Consider the following 5,722-nt stretch of genomic DNA (forward strand, 5'->3'; position numbering starts at 1 on the left):
CATCTGGCACCTCAGGTTGAGGTGTAGGTTCATCATGCAAATCATCACCATCATTATCAACTTGTACATCTCCCCCATCAACAGGAGGTCTAGTGGAAGGACCAGGTTCATCATTAACAGAACGTCTAACAGTTACTGTTGGCTTATCTGTCTTCTCAAGATCTTCAATAGTTTGGTCTTCAAGAAAAATCACATCTCGACTTCTAATTATTTTCTTGCTCACCGGATCCCATAATCTGTAACCAAAGTCTTCGTGACCATAACCCATGAAGATACACTGCTTTGACTTCCCATCAAGTTTAGACCTTTCATTTCTTGGAATGACAAAAGCTCTGCAGCCAAACACTCTCAAGTGACTATAGGAGACATCTTTCCCTCTCTAAACTTTCTCTGGAACATCACCATTAAGTGGAACAGAAGGAGAAAGGTTGATCAAATCTACTGCAGTCCTCATCGCTTCACCCCAAAAGGATTTAGGCAACTTTGCATGAGAGAGCATACACCTGACTCTATCATTGATAGTGCGATTCATTCTCTCAGCAACTCCATTGTGTTGAGGAGTCTTAGGAACCCATGTGATCTCCTATGAGGTCCAGAATTATGAAATGATACTCTAACATGCTTTCCAACAAAACAATGAGTGCAAGTATTTAAAGTTGTACCTTTCACAGGAAGTGAGTGCTTCTTGGCTAAGACGCTTAGTCCTTTCTCGCTCAAGTGACCAAGACGTATATGCCACAAATCAGAAGAGGAATCATCAGCTACATTCACATCTTCTTTGCACAACTTTGCTTGCAACCGGTAGAGAGTAGTGAGACTATTATCTTCTCTAGCAACAATGAGAGCTCCTTTGGTAATCTTGCATTTTCCACTACCAAAGGAAGTGCAATACCCTTCTTGATTCAATGCCTTCACTAAAATGAGATTGAACCGCATATCTGGTGTATGCTTAACATTCTTCAACTGTAACTTGCATCCCTTGTTAGTTTCAAGCCACATATCACCCATACCAATGATATCACACACTCCTTTATCTCCCAATTTGATCTTGCCAAAATTTCCAGCAGTATAGGAAGTGAAAAATTCACGCTTCGGAGTGACATGACATGAGGCACCAGAGTCCATAATCCAAGTGGAATCATCACAGACAAGATTCACATAATTTTCATCATATGTGATAAGAACATCTTCATAAACAATAGCAGCAGTTTCTTTATCACTATCTTTACCTTTGTCTTTGTTTCTTCCCCTTGATTGTTCTCTTTTCAAGAACCTACAATACCTCTTGATATGCCCCGGCTTGCCACAATAGTGACAAATGAACTCTTTTCTTGGCTTGTACTTTCCTCTTGACTTGCTTCGACTCTCTGACCTGTCAGAACTGTGAGGTTTTCTACTTTGACTTCTCTCCCGTGACTCTGAAACAAGTGCTTCTGACTGTGAGGAGGCATTAGTCAAACCTCGCTCTCTTCTCCGGGCTTCTTCATTCAACATGCTCTCTTTAACCATTGCTAACGTCAACTTCCCATTTGGAGTTGAGTTAGTCAGTGTCACAACCAGAACTTCCCAACTATTAGGCAAAGAGCTCAACAACAACAAGGCTTGCAACTCATCATTCAAAGTGATTTCATTATTTGTCAGTTGGTTCACCGTCTCCTGAAAAATACTCAAGTGCTCCGGCATTGATTTACCTTCAACATACTTCATATTGACAAGCTTCCTAATCAAGAATGCTTTGTTTTGCACATTCTTCCTCTCATATAACTCCTTCAATTTCTTCCACATCTTCTCAGCATTTGTTTCGGTGTCAACATGTGGATACACACTAAGATCAAGCCATTGCCTAATCAAAGCAACTGCCTTCCGATTCAGTTTCTTCCATTCAGCATCGGATATAGTACCTTTGGATTTATCCCCTTCCACAGGATCATACAAGTCCTTGCTATACAGCATATCTTCCATGAGGGTCTTTCAAATTGAATAATTTTGGGAATTCAATTTGACCATATTCGGTCCATGAGTATTTTCCTCCATTTAATCAGCACAGAAATAAACAACCAAAGCTCTGGATACCACTTTGTTGGAAAAACTCAACACAGGTTTAAATCAAGAATCTGTCTAACAGCGGAAGCACCAAAAATAATTTTCCCACAACCTGTGCAATTAAATGGGCAACACCAAAGATACTCCAAGCAACAAATATAATGGCAGAAATTAAATAACCAGACACCAAAATTTTAACGTGGGAAAACCCCCAAAAGAGGGACAAAAAACCCACGGGACCTAGTCCAGAAAAATCTTCCACTATCAGAATAATGGGTACACAAACAGTCTTCCTAGTAACACTAGGGCATCTCAACAATCAACAAAATACATCATCAAAACTGATGGAATCAACATAAACCCTCCACAAAAGTGGGTATCTCAAATCAGGCAAAAGAGAAGGCAATACAACAAATAAATTATATCCTAATGTTCATCTCTACACCAGGAATAACATACTAAAATTTTATAAAAAATAGAGCAAGTTTATCAAATTAATATGATCAAGATTAGCTTGCCCTTTTCCCCAATTTTTTTCTTCTCCAACGCCGAAACCCTTGCTGTTTCTTTTCTTTTCATTCAAAATGAATGAAGCCTTCTCTCTCACCTCTCGTGGCTTATGCCACTTTCTTTTCTTTATTTCCTTTTTTTTTATAAGTTGTGTGGGCCCCACTTGATATTGGGGACCCACCAACAGTATATAATAAAGATTAAAATAGTTGAACCTTTTGTGAGAAATCAAAAGTTCTGGAAGAATCACAAGAGTTTGAATAGCATGGGTGGAATAGGAAACATGCACAACCTTATAAAAAATACAAGTTGTGTTATGCGAGGACAATTCCAAATTTCAAGAGCAACATTCAACATGAGATAGATATATAGCTGAGACTGGGAAATGATCTTAGCTTGCAAAGTGAAGACAAGTATATCACTTTTTTTTTCTTGGATGCTCTAAGGCAAGTATCACTGAGATTATAAAATAAGAAACATATTTATACAAGGCTCAGCTTCAAGATATACTATGATGCAGAGTGATCGACAAATTTATTACTTCTAGCCTTGTTTTTAGTATTCAAATACACAATAGATATTCACGTGCAATAACCAATTAGAGTTAGTTAGAATAAAACCTGATTTGGTAGTTTTTGTTAGACCATTCAACTAAGACCAACTATACAAAGCTGATAACCAAGACTTTTAGTTTAAGCTTTACATTCCTTTGCTCATTACTTGTCACACAAGAATAGTGCACATTCTTTATCTACAATTGAAATTGAAAAGCTTCTCTTGTTTCCTTTAAGATAGAACATGATGTTTAATTTGAATACTAATTTCAGAATAAACGTGTAAATAATGTAAAGAAAGTAACAATAAGAAAAATATCCCAATCAAACTTGATACACAATTACATAGAAGGGATACGCCATATGCAGTGGTCTTATAATTACATAATAAAGTGGCCACATGTTGATAACAAACATTTCAATTCTTTCAAAATACAAAGATGTCAAAACTACCACACTATATTGAGAATAGATCATCCAATATAAACATTAATCTAGTACTAGTGTACTTCTTGAAGAACAGAAAATACTGTCTGAACAACAGTGAGAATAAGCAGAAAACAATATAGTCTGTGAGGTAGGATTCTTCGATACAGTGACATTGTTCGAAAGCTAACAAATTTCTTAAAACAACTTCAGTCCAGTCATCCTGGCCTAAAGTTTCCAAGTCTAGTAAGCATTGACTCTTTTTGTTTACCTCAAACTTCACTCCACCTTCATTCAACTTAGTTGCACTATAAATTTGCAGTAACCTTTCTCCTCTTGAGCATCCAGAGGTTGATGGTTGGAAAAATCTGAGAGGATCTTAACAGAAGCTGTGAAATGAGCTATTCTACCAACACTGAATAAAGTTATCTCATCATCATAACCTGGAGGAATGATACTATCAAGAACCATAGAACCAGTGAGCCTTAATAATGAAGGATGGCTTCGATTGCCACTATTTAAGGTAGAAGAAAAAGCTAGATTGTAAAACTTATCAAGAACAAAGAAAGGGACTTGATTCTCTAGCAACAACAAATCATAGTGTATATAATTTCCTAATCTTTTTTTTTGTCTCCCTAGCATCACCAAATTTTGATGAGTAAGTTTTTATCGTTAAGTAAACACTAACATGATAGTTTCACAACCATGTTATAGCACCTATATAACCAACTTTTTCCTAAACTAGAGTGAGACCCGCGCAATGCGCGGAGAGATAGATTATTTATACTATATAGTATATTTTAATAAATGTTATATTAAAAATATTTTAGAGAACATATTATAAATAGATTTTGAATTTATTTATTTTTAAAAAAGACATAGGTTATTTATATTAGCGTTATACAAAATTGTATTTTCTTTTTTTTTTCATTTTTCGATTTGCATTAATGGCTACACTACTTTGTCTTTTTTGAGGTTTTTTTTGTTTGTAAATTATGAAAAAAATAAATGAATGAGAATGAAAAACATATAAAAATGTTATATTAAATTTAAGGAATTTTTGACAATTAGTATAAGAGATTAAGAAATGAAGAGTAGTAAGAGTCTTAATATGTATAAATTGTAGAATTTGAATATTTGTAACTGAAATTTTTTATAATTATTATTATTATGACACTTTTAATGTATGTTTATTGCATTTAATTAGTACTTGATGTTTCAATTGAATAATAATAGATAAGAGTTTTTTGTTTTATTTTTTTAAAACATTTTACTAAAGAGTGATTGGTTGATTTTCATCTAGCAATTTTGGGTATTAACTCTTTCGGACTGTCATTACAACTGCAAATCCTTCTACAACAAAGAGAATAAGACATGGTCAAAGAATGATAATCCATTCCAAGTAAATTGTGGAAGCAATACTGCACATGTGGAATAACAATTTGAAAAAGAGGAACACGTAAATGTAAATTGTGGAAGAAGTACTCCACATGTAAAATAACAATTTATAATTTAATGATGAAATATTGCAATCGATAGTATATAGGGAGCAATAATTTTAAATGCACACTAATTTTGGTTGTGACTGTTGGACAGAACCGTTAATAAAAGAGAAATACATAAACTTGTGCTACTTGCAATGAGTTCACAATTAAAATATTATTTATAACAAATAAATAGGGCTATTGAAAATGATATTGAACAATGAAAAGAGTAGACGGCAAAGTTGAAAATCTTTAGGAAGATACCTGGGTCAAATTTCCTACGTTGGCGCGGCGTCGAATGGTGATGTTGGTCTGAAATCCAGAATCGAGCTCTGGCAGAAAACCGCAAGAGGAGGAATGGAGTTTGCCCTGATTTCTGCAATTTATGCAATACGGCTCCGCCAGAAATGGACATCACAATGTACAATTTGTTTTGAGGAAAAAACAATGGCTCATGGGATCGAAAGAGAATGGAGGAAATAGGATGGGACCGGAAGAGGATGGAGGAAATAGAATCTTAGTAGGAAGATGTGCTAAGAAGGTGAGGGTTTGAGAAAGGTAATAAGCTCTCTGGTTTTGAGAGCTTTTTATTGGGGTAAATGTTAATTTGTATTTTTGTTGTTTTAGAAATAAGGATTGATTTGAAAAAAGTTAATTTGTTGGTTTTTATTGTGTTTTTAGTTGTTTTTTGTGTTTTTTTTATGT

The sequence above is a fragment of the Arachis duranensis genome, chromosome 7 (genome assembly GCF_000817695.3).
Source record: "Arachis duranensis cultivar V14167 chromosome 7, aradu.V14167.gnm2.J7QH, whole genome shotgun sequence".
Classification (NCBI taxonomy): Eukaryota; Viridiplantae; Streptophyta; class Magnoliopsida; order Fabales; family Fabaceae; genus Arachis; species Arachis duranensis.